Here is a 16,103-nt window from a genome sequence, read left to right on the forward strand (position 1 = left end):
TCCAGGAGGAACTGCTCTATACCTTCCACACCACTGTTATTTGACACAATGATATTACTCAAAATGCAAATTAAATATGGGCAATACATTATGGGATGCAGGCCCAGTATTAAACTGTCCAAGGAAGGAAACACCTCCTGCTGTGCTTCCAGCGTGTCGTGTAATTTACAGTCACTGCTGTGTGTTCTCTGTAAGAAAATTAATGTTTCCGCTTCTTGGCCAGAAATATGGAAGAGTCATTATTAACATCTGAAACTGTAGGATATAGGCTGAAAAAGGGGTTCTCTGCAAAGACACAAAGACATTATCTTCTGGCTAGGAGCTGAGTGTAATATATTTTTTCTTACGCTTTTACTGAGATGGGCTTCCACACCATATTCAATCTCATCCTAGTGTCCTATTCACAACTCTTCATCAGAGCACATAATTTCCCTCATTCAGATTTGGAAAGGAAAAAGATGAGCAGAAATAACTAAAGTATTTTGTACCTTTTTTTTTTTAATAGAAAATATTTGTATCAAAAAATCTAAATTTCAAGGAAATTGATTTTTACTAGAAAATAAGTTTTGATTGAAAAATTAGTATTTTTTATCCATAATCTGCTTTTCTACTATACACTTTGGCTGAAACAACTACTGTACATTTTGGAAAAGCATACCTGAGTATGAGCTGAGTCCTAGCACTCTTTGATTTTTTAATTCCCTTTAGCAAGGGAATACTTTCAGCTTCTCATTTGCTTCTGTGAACCTTGGGCAACTTCAGCACTTAATACAAGGAGAGTTCTAATTCTATTCCTTTTCTCTCAGTGTGCAGAATATTACACAATTCAAAACAGTTGTTTCATGACTAGCATGATATTGGCAATGAATTTCAGAATGTTGTTAAGAATTACAGAATCATTGGTATTCATATGCCTAAAGAGTGACTACAGAAGTTGTGGGAGCAACTGCACCAGCCAACTTCACCACAGTCTCTCAGTAAGCGAAGGAGGAAATCTTTCCCTTACCTTTTTAATTTCTGTTATGCTTTGTGCCCACATGGTCATAAAACAAGAGAGCTCATCAACTGAGCACAGCACCTTGTAGCGTATCTCCACTCCAAAGAAATCTGCTATCTTGGTAACTCAGCCACAAGCTACACCACCAAAATCTGAAAATCCCAACTATGCCACAGATAAAGTTGTGTTAGAGGTAGTTGCATCTTACTATGGATGCTGATACACACACGTGATAATCTCAGAACCTACTACGAAATGCAAATTTTTAAAGTGACAGAAAGCAAAACAAAATAAATGTAGGAGGGCTGCTTCAGAAGTAATACCTCATATTTTATTCTGTTGGCCCATGACATCAGACACAGATGTTGGTGTATGGCAGTAGAGAACAAACCTTTCTACCAGTATTCCATTCCATGCTGTTGCCATGTGACAGATGGCAGCAGAAGGGCAGTCTGATAGAATGGCATCTGACATGGAAGTGTGGATGAAGCAAAAGTGTGTCACTGAATTCCTTCATGTGGCAAAAATGGCATCCATTGACATTCATTAGCACTTACTGAATGTTCATGGAGACCAAACTCTGGATGTGAGCACAGAAAGGCAGTGGGGGGTGTGTTTCAGCAGTGGTGATTGTGGGTCACCTCTGCTAGTACAAATTTTTATGAGTGCAGCACGCAGGCTCTTCATCACTGGTGAAAATGCACAGCTAATGTTTATGACTGTGTTGAAGAAAAGCAGCTGAGAATTTACGCTATCAAATAGCATCATTGTGCTCTTTGTAGCTATTATAGTTTCAAAGGAAGCAGGAGACAACACTTTTGGTGCAGTTTGCATCTTAAGAAATGAAAGATGTAAGGCTCACAAATTTTACAACTATACTTCTACAAAAATACAAACCAATCATGCTAATTTGAAGAGAGTGACCATTCCATTCCTGGCACAGAGCTGTTTCACATCAGTATGTTAATTTTTGTGTTCTACTAGTAAGAGAATACTCAGTAAAAAATACTAATTGAGTAAAAAAAAAATAAATAAATAAGAAAGAATCAGAGAACACAGACCTCAACCTAAAAACAAATTAATTTTACATGAAGATGGGTACTTCTTAGAAAAGCAAGAAGTACAGAAGTGAGCGTAGAGTCTTGCCTGACAAACACAACTTGATAAGGACTTCTGAGAAAGTAACTGATGGAAGTAGATGGTTGAGAAAGTGAGCAGCGAAACATGGACATGACCAGACAGTTTGTACCCTATGTTTCATCACATCTTACACAAGTTGTAATGGTCAGTACTGGCTTGCATGAAGATACTACAATTTTCCACAATTGCAAGAAGCTAAGTTCAAGAACAGAAGACGTGTTCTGGGCAGTTGGAAGCTTCACTGGTAGAATTAGCCATTTCTGAGTGACTGACTGCAGCTTTGCAAGAGAGACACAGACTATGATGCTAACAGGGAGATGCAAAATGACTCACATACACAGACTGCTGCAAACTCAAACTCCTTACTGACAATGGTCCACATGGTTGGGTTGGACATGAAGCACTGGGAAATTAAATAGCTCTCAGAGTGTGCCCAGGGAAACTGAGGCTGTCAGCTCTTATTGATGTGGATGTACTCTCAGACACTGTTTTGCTCAAAGTGCATTAAAGAAATGGTGAGTACTGTGGTCACCTGTTCCGTAATTAAATTTATGGTCATAAATGATTCAGTACCCTGACAGTCAGCTTCTTATTCTTATGTATGTCAAAACCAACTGTAGCCTTCTTGCAAAGTTGATTGGAACACATCAAATGAATAGAAAAAATGTTCAAATAAGAATTACGTCTATAGGTCTTTATGGTCAGTCTTGGTTCATGATCAGTGGTAACTGACTAATTTTTATTGCAGCAGTTAAAATAGGAGAAAACAAACTGATAGTGGATGGCCGTGGCTATTCATGCTCACATACTCGGAAGCCTGGACAGAGAATAAAGCTGTCCCAGAAGTATCTATCTATAGAGAACATATCTATCTATACACTGTGAGTTCTACACCCACAGGCAGACCTGTCAGCAGCACAGGTGCTGTACACTGGCTCTGTACATTTGCATGGTTCCAGATTTCTACACAGTCTGCAGTATTGCTGGAACTGCTGTAGCATATTTGCACTGCTTCAACTGCTTTTGCTCCAACCAGGCTACAAAACCGCTTGGATTTCCTGAACAAATCCAAAGTCGTCTCATTCTGGACACTAAAAACAACACAACTGAAGAATGTGAACGGAGGGCTGCGTTAGCCAAGAGGTACATTCACAGATTACCCTAAAGAGCTCACAGCCTAGCTGCATTGTTTTTTCCCTCCTCTCTGCACAAAACATACCTACTTGTCTACCGCTCGCAGTGGCTGATGGCAGACAACTCACATGTTGAACAAGGAATGAGGAAGCATGAAAGATTTTTGGCCTCAAGTTGGCACTATTCAGTGTTGCTGCTTTAAGGAGTCCTTTGTTGCTCCTGCATGACATGGAATACTCATCAAATACCTAAAATTGAGAAAAGTTCCATAACTAAGATTCATCACCCTTAACATTCCAATTCAAAGTGTTCCTGCAGTACAGAAGGTCACTTTTATGTAAGCTGTGCTGGATTTTACAGAGCTACAATTTTAGTTAACCCCCAGCATGGCAATTTCAGCATGGTTTACAAAATTCAACCCAGAAAGACATATTTTTTTCATCTTAGAAGTATTCTTACTCTCTTTAGAGACCATTCTGATAGCAGAAGAAAATTCCTAATTTGATATCTAACAGTTTAACTTATTTATGTACAGAACAGGAAGGATGGGCTGAAAATGGTCAGCCAAGCAGAGCTGAGAGCTGGAGAAGCATGTCTGAAATACACTCAAGAAAAAGAAACCTCCCTGGGCAATCATATTAACCTGAAGAGTCAAAGGGACATTTTGCCTAAGCCTCAGGTTATCGAATTTCATTTAGTTTTCATTCACCACTTTCATCACCTGCTTTCAAGGTTATGTGTTTGAAGTTACCTAACTCCACACTGGGGCACATGAATAACTGGAAGGAATGACAGGAGCACATAACCCTGCCACCTTCACAACGAGCCTACGGGGTTAGGTACAATAAAAGCTGTAACAATGGAGTCTCACTGGAATATCCAAAAGTGAATTGAGGTACTTAATGACCATCTTAATTTTTCTCTAAGTGCAGAGCAGTTGCCTTGAGTAAAACAGGCTCTTCTGAGAGCATAAGTTGAGCAACTGATATCACAGATGGTTTTATAACATGTTGGTCCATAGCCTGAAAAATACAGTTTATATTTTTAAAGCACGGATGTAACTAATGAACTTGTTTAAATATTAGGCAGCATAGCTAACATGAGGTGGAAGTCACAGAGAAGAATGTAATAGGATACAAAATATAAACTCGCGATGGGAATGTACTCTGAGCCAACTCATACATTTTAGTCCAAAAATTAATGTTGCCTAAAATCAAAGTTTTCTTTTAACCCCTTGTAAAGACCCATAAAGCTATACATTTCTTGATTAGATTTATCTTGGGAGCAGAGATGAACTTCTACCAAATTAAGGAGGTGGCAGACTTTTCCAATCCAGGTCTTTCAAGAACAGATTATGTGTACAGTAAACATACATGTACTTTTACATATTCATGTCTCACATCTTCAGCTGTACGTTAAAGTAGGAGCATGCCTTAAAAATGCATTAAGCTTGACAGCTGGAAAGAAATTAGGTTGAGCTGACATAACAGAACACAGAAGATTTTACTTCAACTTCACAGAGATCCTGAACTTCTGCCATGGAAGATCAAGACCGTCATTGTCAAGAGACAGAAAAGCTGGTAGACAAAAGCAGATTGTTTTTGAAGTATTGATAGATTATTAAAGTGTTAACTAAAATTGATTCATATGCAACACAGCTCATATTTCTAGGTTCTAGGCTTGCAAGAACGGTGCTTTTTACATTAAACAGGTCTCAACATTACCCCTCTCTTGGGGCAGGTAAACTGACTGCACTGTTCCAGTATGAAACTACTTACAACAACAAAAAAATATTCCCATAAGATAGAGTTTGTTTTGTCCTTGTTGTCACTTTTGAAATGAGAAGTTTGTTTTCCCACCCACTGTGAGCTAGTCAGCCACATCACTTCTCATGCTTCCAGGCATATTTCCCCTCGAGGTCACAGTGCTTTGTCACTCTGTGGGGCAATGCACAATCATTTGCTGTAGTACAATTAAGACACATATCCAGAGTGTCAGAATGTGGTGTAGCAACATCACAAAATAATTATTCATTCCCTGGGGCAATTACCAAAATATCTTAACCTCAGGGGGGACTAGGACAAAAGAGTGGCAAATAGGTTATTTTTCTGCTCTCTTGCACTACAGAAACTTTGTTCCATCCCTTAGCTCCTTGTCACAAAGGCTACACACAAATTAGCGCTACTCTGATCCTTTGCTGTTCAGACTGAAGTAAGAAGATCAGAAGTTTGGCAAGCCAAATTCAGATCAACTGTCAGAGCCTGAAAATGCACTCATACAGCTTTTACCTTAGGTGCACTCACTTGCAAGCAAGATTATCAACCCCACAGACACCAAACTCAAAACATGCTTTGAAAAAATTCTAAATAGCAATGTTACATCACTGCATCTATTCCTGGGCTGGGAGATGTAAAAAGAACTAGAAATATCACCATCAAACCTATTCATTAAAATGCCCTTTTCCTACCTCACCAATGCTGTTCCACTTGGGATTAGCACAAACAGTGAGGCTGACAGGATTAGGACACTCACTTGGAACATGACTACCCTGTTAGAGAAAACACCAAGAGATTCATTCCCTTTACTTTATGCAGTTTCTTGGCATATATCTTGGATATAAGTCTGCTGTTTTTCACACCAGTGCAGAGCAGGAGTAAGCCCACTGAAATGCAGGTGTCCCATTTTCAGTTCTCTGGCCAATATAAGACTGCCAACATATAGGCTTTATAGCACTACTGTGGCCTCACACCTCAATCTAGTTAACAGTGCCAGGAGAAACAGAGCTGAAGTTGGGAACAGTCAAAGCCCAAAGAGACGTTTCTCGAGCTCACGCAGCCAGCAGTTGTGCACATGGTTTGGGAGCAGTATAAGAGATGGGGTCACGGTTCTCTGGGCTGCTGGCTTGCTTTTCACTGGGAGGCTAGGTTGATCTTCACCATTCAGAAAGGATGAGGGAGGCATGTCAATCATCAGGGAAATGAGCCCAACTGGTACTTCTTTAAAGATGCAATTTTCTTCTAATTTATCTGTTTGTGACCAGTAATACAGACATTCTCCTTAGAAAACATCTGGTGGTGAGCAGACACATTGCTGCAGTCATCTGCGTGAGCTGATTTTAAGAAGTACGTGGGTCCCTTCCAGTGTTGCTGTGATTTCAGATTTGCCATTTCACAGGTCTTCACGACGTGTCTTCTCTGCATGTCTGTAACACATGCACTCTGGTTCCACATCTCTGTTTTCTTTCAGTTACCATCAGACAGCACCCCCTCCACTCCTCCAGAAATATAAAGAAATAAATTGTCATTGCCAACCCCGCATACTTTAAATGGCAACATCATGCAAGGTTTCAGCCCAAGGTTATTTTTTTCTACCAGTTGTTTCTTTGAGAACAGATGGCATTTGCAATAGTTCAGGGTATATCCTATTTTTAAGAGTCACATGTCTTACTCTTCTGCAGTGGACTTAGCGATTAGAGGAAAATGCCATGAGATTTGGGCTTTTTACATGCTGAGCAAACCACGTTGTTTCATGCCCCTTAGGACATTATCTCCCATTGCAAGTGACCAACAGCCACCCTGCTTGGGGTCCACCCTTCTGCTGCAATGTTTCCTGCCAGCAGGCAATAAGGAACAAGCTGCTTCCGGCAGTGCTGACTCAGCAGAGCACTGAAACATTGGCATAACACAGCTGGCAACGAGATAGATCAAATTAAAATTGCACACAACTGTTTGATCTTTTGCACGATAGTACAGGGAACAGTTCCAGCACAAAATGGAATATGAAGACACTGAGTATGTTGCTTGGTTTCCCCTTTGGTGTTTTCTCCTGATGCTTCATATTCAGAAAAGGCAGTGGCTCCCCAGAACAGGATAAGCAATGAAGGATGGCATGCTATTTAAGTTTGTTGGATTTCATACTGCAAATTCACAGGATAAAGTCAGCCTTACTTTGCAAGTAACTGCAAGCTCAGTCTGCCTCTATTTTGATCCATCTGCACAGGAATCCACTCTTATAATGGAAAGCCAGCTAGCAAAACCTGAGCAAGAGCTTTTAAATCCTGCCGGAGAGATCAGGCCAGGTTTTCAACAGGCTAATGTGGCTAAACAGCTGCTGGGTCAAAGCTGGCTTCTCTCCAGAGGAACAGAGAGAGTTCTTACAGATTTGCAAAAGCCCACATAGATGTAGTACCTGAAATAAGTATTTGGAAAGAGTCACACAGACAGGGAAAAAAATTCTGCTATGAATGCTTAAAAAGGGTAGATGGACACCAATAAAACACAAAATCTGACATCACCAATCCACCGCAAAAGGCCTCTGCCTTGCCTCTTCCACCAGCATCAGGAACATCTTAACTTTGATTCATGTTCTGATTCATTTCCATTTTGTTTGTAAAGCTCAGAGCTGACGTGGCAGCAGTGCAGAACTACAGTTTTCTAAGGCAGCTGTGGCTCATTCCCTCTCTGTCACCTCCTCAGGGCTCAGCTACCCTGCAAGGAGCTGTATTGAAATGGGTTGTGTCAGCTGCTTGAGGAAGCAGTATTCAAACTGGGAAAAATCCACTTCAAACAGACTTTGAATTTCAGGAGAAACGCGGACAGAATCAATTTGGATGAGACTTCACATTTGAATCGAAGCTGTAGGAATCCAAAAATGAGAAAGGAGAACTTTTCACATGTATACTTCACACCACATCAGAAGGGATGGAGGGGAAGTCTTTGGCTTTTTACCAGTAGTTCCAGCAGGGGAGGTACTCATCCTCATCTGGGACACTGAATACCAGTTTCTCCTCTTTCTAACAAAACAGGAGCAAGACTTGATCCTCTTAAGAGAATTTCATACCTACTAGAATATTCTGAAGGAACTATATGAACATCTCCTGGCTTTTCCTCTTAACGCATTTAAAGGAAGTATCTCTGTTCCCGACTAAGAACCCTAGTTGATACGATATTGAGTTCTGCCTAGACACTTCAGCCCCATGCAAATGTATTACTTGCCAAAAGATAAAACTGATCTTCAACTTTGTTTTCACCTTATTTCCCATAACAGTGTGAGATTCTAGATGCCTATAACATTTGGGAAAAAAAAAAAACGGAATGGAAACATTTCAGAGAAATTTACTGTTTGCCTATTTCTGCAAATTTCAGCTTCTTCAAATCAGCACTTCTCATAACAGAGAATTCTCAGAAGAAAATGAAATAAGATGCATTCCTAGAAATCTACAGCTGCTTCACCATAAATATCATGAGGGAAAATAATAAAACCACTTGGGTACCCTTCCAACCAAGATACACAGTCCATTCCCTTAATGCCAAGGTTTAACGTTTCTGCTATTAGGCTGAGACCCCAGGGCATGTCACAATAAGCTTGAGCGAGCATATAGGAGAACTGCTAGCAAGATAAATGGCCTTCTGGTTGTGCATGCACTTTTCTTGCTATTCTTCTACAGACTTAGCCGGTCTTGCCAGATGCTGATCTCCATACCAGTGCTAGTCTGTAGCATGTTGCTTTGAACTTGTGAGGCTACTTGTCAAGGAAGATGCTGCTCAGTTCAGAATTAAAGTCAGTCTTAAGAAATCACATGACCACAGGGAGCAAACAACCAAAACAAAAACTCATTTTCAGGCAGCCTGCAGAACCTAGTTCTCTCCCTGTAAGATAGACCAGGCCCCTAATGAAAGTCTGTATTCAGTGCTGGGTTCAGAGGATGTATATTAAGTAAAGTCAAGGGGCAGAGGGAGCAAAAAGGAAATGAAAAGGCACCATTCATCTTGACTAAAATGAGAAGTCCAAAGTGGGAAAATGCAGTGTTGACAAATGTCTTAATGTGAACACACACAGAGCAGAGTAAAAGGATAGGAGGACAAATCAGGGGTTTGAACAGCCAAATTTAGATCAGACACTTCTGAACATTTAGCTGTTAGTGCACAGACATACAAATGGTTACCTATGCTGAATATTGACCCAGCCACCTCCTGCTGTCACACCAGAAAAAAAGTATAATTACATATTATCAAGCTTACAGCCCAAGTTACTCTAGCTTCTCTCCCTTGTGGACATAACTCTTACATGGTATACTAAAATAGCCCTAGGCAGCAAATTAAAAATACTGTTTTATTTGGAATTCTGTAGCAGATGATTCACAATAGATGTACGTCAACTTTTACATTCAGTTTTCATCATTTGATGGTTCATTCCTGCTGCTATAAGGCAACAGAGTGGCAGTCACAGCGCTTAAAAGCCAATGATAACTGCCTTAGAATCACTGTGAATGCCTTGCTCTGCAATAAGGCAACAAATTTCAACTTATTTGCCAGGAATATGCATTTTGAAAAACATTTGATTTCCATTTTAAGCAGTGTTCTCACTTTAAGTTTGGCTACCAGGTACCAAAGCCTCTTTCCTGATACAGTCATCTAGTCTACTCCCAGGATCATCCAGGTTTTCATCCATTGCACTCCAGAGTGTTTGTGGACATGGGGTACATCCATCAGAAATACACAGGCTTTTCCAGAGGAGGCATCCCCTCTCTCAAGAAGCCATCTTGGCCCAGATACTGACTCCCTACCTTAAAACACTTGCAGAATAAGCATGACACTATCTTGTGTATCTTAATCTAAAATTCTGAAAAGTAACAAATCAAATATTCTTCTTTTCCCATTAAAGAAATATGCATTGGTATATTAAAAAATATTTTAAAAAATATGCACGTGGATAAAAACTTCCACTGTCTCACTGCATACTGAATGAACAGTAAATGAATACTTTTCACACTGTTCCAGTGGAAGATACGGCTTTTGTGCTGGGCTTGGAGCTAACCATATAGCTGGAGACCCTAGAAACATTTCTTCCAAGTTTTATTTATAATACAGGGAGAATTTTTCCAAACCTTCTTCTTTATTTTTTTTGCTCTGTGGAGCACATATAACCATACACAGAAGTAGAGAGCTGAATTCTGTGGAGTAAAACTGAACAAGGTCTTGCTTACATGCTTAAAAACAACAAACTTGAAGCAGTTGCACCTCAAATCTCACCACAATCAAAAGCAGAGCTCCTGCGGCTCGGATTTTTCTCTTCAGAGATGAAATGCTACACAAAAGTTATTACAGTGGAGATAGGGAGCAGTTCACACTAATGTGTTTGCTTTAGCAATTGGCTTTCTCAAGAGGGGGAATGGAGGAGCTGGCTCTGATCTCTTTCTGGTGGCAGCAACAGGACCGAAGAGAATGATGTGGAGCTGCATCAAGTTTGATATTAGGAAAAGGTTCTTCCCCAGAGTGTTGTTAGACCCTGGAACAGGCTCCCCATGCCCCAAGCTGCTGGACCTCAAGAAGTGTCTGCACAACAGTCACAGACATAGGATCTGATTTTTGGGTGGTCCTGTGTGGAGCAGGCAGCGGGACCTGATGATCCTTATGTTTCCCTTCCAACTCAGGATATTCCATGATTCTACAGTTCTACAAAGAAATTCACCTACAACCCTGCACTTGCCAGTCTGTGGTTCACTGCCCCCACTTTCAGTCAGGGAAACCACTATGGTGCTCTCTGATGGCTGTTGTGGTGTCAGTGAGCAGAATCTGAATCAATACAGTTAAACATATTCTCTTTTGATCACGGAGGGAAAAAAAGGGGGATGTGCAAGTCTTGCCTGAGACGTTAGTTCCAAAGCAGTCACCGTCCCGCTCGATTGCTCTAAGAAGGTGCAATATCCATCCCACAGCCAAGCGCAAAATAATTTCTAGCTTTCAAGTCCTCCACGGAAATACTTTCTGTTCTGTTCCTGAAATCAATCAATACTGCAGTATCCACACCTGTTTCTAAAGCCTGAACTACACCAATGTGCAGGCACAGGGCACGGATTACCAGAAAAGGACATCTTTCCAGGTGAAACATAACACTTGCTGCACAGTTCTCAGTTTAGCTCTCTGCTTTGGTCATATTTCCGATTTGCCAAGAGTCCTCGCTGAAGAGAGAAATCATTAAACAAGACCATGAAAAAAAACTCATCCAAAAGAGGCCACATAGATGATTAGAGAGCTGGAGTACATTTCCTATGAAGACAGGCTGAGGGAGCTGGGCTTGTTCAGCCTAGAGAAGAAAAGGCTCCAGGGACACCTCATTGTGGCCTTCCAATACTTAAAGGGAGCTTCCTCCTTACGCAGCAGGAAAATCAATCTTTTACATGGGTAGATAGTGATAGAACAAGGGGAAATGATTTTAAACTAAAGGAGAGAAGATTTAGATTAGATGTGAGGAGGAGGTCTTTCACTCAGTGAGTGGTGAGGTACTGGCACAGGCTGCCCAAAGAAGCTGTGGATGCCCCATCCCTGGAGGTGTTCAAGGCTGGGCAGCCTGAGCTGGTGCCTGATTCAGGGGCTGGCAACACTGCCCATAGCAGAGGTTTGGAACTAGACGATTTTCGAAGCCCTTTCCAACACAAACCATTCTATGATCCTTTAGAAAGCCCTTCTGAACTGATGCACATGCTCTGTTGATGGTTCTGTCTACAGAAACTAAAGAGTCCCCGATGTGTGGAAGATCATGGGAGACATACTGATTTGGTCCATGGGAGTCAAACTGCTGACTCAGTCACTTTATGAGATTTATCATAGTAGACAGAAAGGGCCAAAGCAATAAGGAGCTTGTTAGAAACAAGCAACACGGACTCTGAAACCTCAGATGCCTGTTTTTGGGTTACATCAAGTTCCAATAATGATTTCTTCACACGACACAAATTCTATACACCATGACAAAATTTACTTCTACTATGAAATGTATTATAGAAGGTTGTGACAATATCCATACCTGCATGTGCCAGAAAACACAACCACCCAGGGAAGCCAGGCACTGATATAAAATCCATCTCAGAGGACAGGGAGGCTTTATGGCCTCCACCCAGACTACGCTTCAGACTGGCAAGCAGGGACATAGCAGAGATTCTACTCATGCTCATACAGGCTGCAAATCTTGCAGGATTTGAACAGGCCACCACTGTTAGAAAAGAACATCTCAGTGTTCACCAGGAAAAAAGCAGCCCTTTAAATCATGGCTGTGCATCATCTCAGGTAACGCCTGCTGCCAGAAAGGAAATTGCCAGGCAGGAGCAGGGACTGCCGCAAGCAACTGGCCCAGAGTCGAAACATCCTGAACCCTGCCCTGGCAGCAGCAACAGACCTGATTTCCCTAGGCACTGGCAGAGAGAGAGCAAGCGATGAAGATGTGACCGCTCTGCTGTGCCCTTGGCAGGCTGCTGCTGCTCAGGGCAAAAACCTACATCACCTGTTTTCCCCACTGGCTTTGCTTTGCAGTCAGATCTCTGTTATGAGTTCAAATGACTCTATTAGCTGCTCAAAATAAGTCGTTTGTGCCCCACCTAAGGTTCAGGGAGATTTTAACAGTTATCTTCACTCATGAATGTTTGGACTAATGGCAAGTACCATCCAGGAACATTAAATCCAACACAACTGTGACAATTTGGATACTATTGCTTAGAACAGTAGACTGGTGCTCTTCAACATCTTTATCAAGGACACAGATGATGGCACCGAGAGCAAGACAACATCAAGCAAAGCAGTATGGTTGATACATTGGAGGAGAGCAAAGCCATCAGAGGGTCCTGGAGAGGCTGGAGCAGGGGGAGCCATGTGAACCTAATGAGGTTCAACAAGGCCAAGTGCAAGGTGTTGCACTTGGGTAGGGGCAATCCCAAGAGTTTATATAGACTGGGTGAAGAACCCCCTGAGAGCAGCCCTGCGGAGAAGGACTTGGGGGTCCTGGTAGAGAAGAAGCTGGACATGAGCCAGCAGTGTGTGCTTGCAGCCCAGAAGGCCAACTGTGTCCTGGGCTGCATTAAAAAAAGGGTGGTCAGCAGGGAGAGGGAGGTAATTGTCCCTCTCTACTCAGCTCTTATGAGGCCCCATCTGCAGTACTGCATCCAGACCTGGGGCCCCAGTACGGGAAGGATGTGGAGCTCTTGGAATGGGTCCAAAGAAGGGCCATTGAGATGATCAGAGGGCTGGAGCACCTCTCCTTTGAGGAAACGTTGAGGGAACTGGGCTTGTTTAGTCTGGAAAAGAGAAGGCTCGGGGGAGACCTCATTGTGGCCTTCAGTGCTTGAAGGGAGTTTATAAACAGGAGTGGGAATGGCTGTTTACAAGGGTGGATAGTGATAGGACAAGGGGGAATGGTTTTAAACTGAGACAGGGAGGTTTAGGTTAGATATTAGGAAGTTTTTCACTACGAGGGTGATGAAGCACTGGAACAGGTTGCCCAAGGAGGCTGTGGATGCCCCATCCCTGGAGGCATTCAGGGCCAGGCTGTATGTGGCTCTGGACAGCCTGGTCTGGTGGTTGGTGACCCTGCCCATAGCAGGAGGGTTGAAACTAGGTGATCATTATAGTTCTTTTCAACCCAGGCCATTCTATGATTCTATGCTATAACTCAGTCATTGTTATTTTCATGGAAAAAGTCATAGACCCATAGAATAGCTTAGGCTAGAAGGGACATCAAGGACCATCAAGCTCCAGCCGCCCTGCCACATGCAGGGCCACAAACCTCCACATCTGATACTAGATAAGGCTGCCCAGGATCCCATCCAACCTGGCTTTGAACACCTGCAGGGATGGGGCATCCTCAACCTCTCTGGGCAGCCTGTTCCAGCACCTCACCACTCTCTTGGTAAAGAACTTCCCCCTTATATCCAACCTAAATCTTCCCTCTTTCAATATAAAACCATTTCCTCTTGTCCTGCCATTATCTACCCTTGTAAAGAGTTGGCTCCCCTCCTGTCTGTAGGCTCCCTTTAGGTACTGGAAGGCTACAATGAGGTCGACCCACAGACTTCACTTCTCCAGGCTGAACAAGCCCAGCTTGCTCAGCCTGTCTTTGCAGGGGAGGTGCTCCAGCCCTCTGATAATCTTTGTGACCCTCTTCTGGACTCTAACAGCTCTCTGTCTTTCTTGTATTGGCGGCCGCAGATCTGGATGCAGTACTCCGGATGGGGAATCACAACTGCAAAGTAGAGTGAGACAATCCCCTCTGTCCCCTCTTCTGATGGAGTCCAGAATACCATTTGCTTTCCCAACTGCAAGAGAACACTGCTGACTCATATTAACTTTTTCATCTACCAAGAAAGACTAGATATCTGGATATCTAGAAAGACTAGATAAGATGGAGAAGAAGTAGGATGGGATGCAGGAGGAACCATCCGTACTGACTAATTGGGATGGACCCATGGTGCAGTCACAAACACTTGATGAAGATCAATTTGTTATGACTTGGAATTTTTTTTTCTTTTTTTAGTGAACACATCCACACACGGACTTTGTTTCATACAAATCACAGGAAAATAGCTAAACAGAAGAATAACTAAAATTCAATGGGAAGCAATTTTACCAAGGAAATCAAAGCCTCCTGCTAAGCAGAGGTGGGCTACGGAATGTTGCACTGAAGTGCCTGTAAATAACAGAAGAAAAATAAAGATAAACAAATCCAAACCGCAGAGAGATCTCATCATTTACTCAGCAAACAGGGACAACCTACTGTCACTGTTTCTTTTTATGTTGTAAACCCTGACACAAAACTCTTACTCAGGCTGGAAAAGTCAGGAGCAATTAGGGCAGTTAGAGATGGGGGGGATGATGCATCTGGAAGCCACTGGTGACAACCAGGGCACTGGAAACAGCAACAAGCCCACTAAAGGCAACAAACACCTATTCCCAGTGTTCCTGCTCTTACAAGGCTCTACAAGGGAAGAGAGGTGACCAAAAGCTGGCTTTGCCGCTGCTGCGAGTGGCAGACACACTAAAAAGCACAAAGTACAACATGTGTCTCCGCACAGAGACTGACAGAAAGCCCTACGTTCAGCAATGTTTGGCTCTGGGACAGAAGACTCATCTGCCCAACAAAGCACAGAGAGAGCGATTCCCCAGCCTGTGCCAGCACCAGGCTTCCCCCTGAAAGAGACTTGTGACACTGGCAGCACCGCTCCAACTTTTGGCACACTGCAGGACAACATCAACGAGCTGTGCTTACGCATCATGCAGCTGAGCCTTGACAGTGTCCGAGCTCTGCAGATTCAGCCAGGCAGGCTGGAAAGCCTGAAAAGAAGCCAAGGACTGTTGCTCTGGAAGATGCCATCGCAAAACCAAATGCCAGTGGCAGATGTAACTTTGATAGTCAGGAAAACAACCAGCGTCACTTCCTTGAAACTCCAGGGGGAAAAGATCGCTCCAAAGAGAAATGCTACTTAAACAGACGTTCCGTATACAAAAAAGCACAAGATCAGCCACCAGAACGTATCAGCCAACATCCATGTCCACCTCTGGACAAGAAGCATAGACACTATGGTGAGAGAGGGCAAAACAATGGCAGCCAAGGTGCAGACAATTTGCAGACAAATTGCAGGATGAATTTATACCAAAGGCAAAAAAAGGGTGCAGAGGCTTATCCGTATTCCCAGTGTTTCTGCACGTGAAAACCTTTCAGCCACCAATGCAAACGGGAAAAGCAGGCTCAGCCCAGCTGTGCTCCAGCCCCAAGTTTGGCTGCCCAACATCACAAGACTAAAGAAAGCTGCAAGACAGACAGCCTGAACACAAGCAAAGACAAGAGCTTCCAACCAGAACCTCTGCTGCAGAAACAGACTGAGTGTGAGAAACTGCCAGGGAAATGTGAGTGTAAAACAAAACCTTTGGAAGTGCAGGGGAGGAGAAAGAGATCATTCCTGGCAATGGCTCACCCCTCTGACATTAAAAATACCAAGCTATGGTCGTGGTACCAAGGAAGGTGATGAAGCAAGCAGAGCCCACTTTGCACTGCAGCTCCTTGCCTGCCT

The 16,103-nt window shown here is 42.7% G+C and overlaps 1 protein-coding gene across 5 annotated transcripts in view; it reads right to left on the reverse strand.

The window, feature by feature from the left end:
• The window catches only part of F13A1 (coagulation factor XIII A chain), a 191,927-nt gene that overhangs the window by 96,509 nt on the left and 79,315 nt on the right, over window positions 1–16,103 (reverse strand). Inside the window, exon 1 of one of the 5 annotated variants that reach the window (XM_042808750.1) lies at window positions 3,357–3,424. The exons of the other annotated variants lie outside the window; for them this stretch is intronic. The gene's annotated coding sequence lies outside the window, so the exon portion shown is untranslated. Of the gene's footprint in view, window positions 1–3,356; window positions 3,425–16,103 lie in introns of those variants that run through there. 5 annotated transcript variants of the gene reach the window in all.

Source organism: Centrocercus urophasianus, unplaced genomic scaffold (assembly GCF_019232065.1).
Source record: "Centrocercus urophasianus isolate 14NV4802_14NV808 unplaced genomic scaffold, USGS_Curo_1.0 seq_11, whole genome shotgun sequence".
NCBI lineage: Eukaryota > Metazoa > Chordata > Aves > Galliformes > Phasianidae > Centrocercus > Centrocercus urophasianus.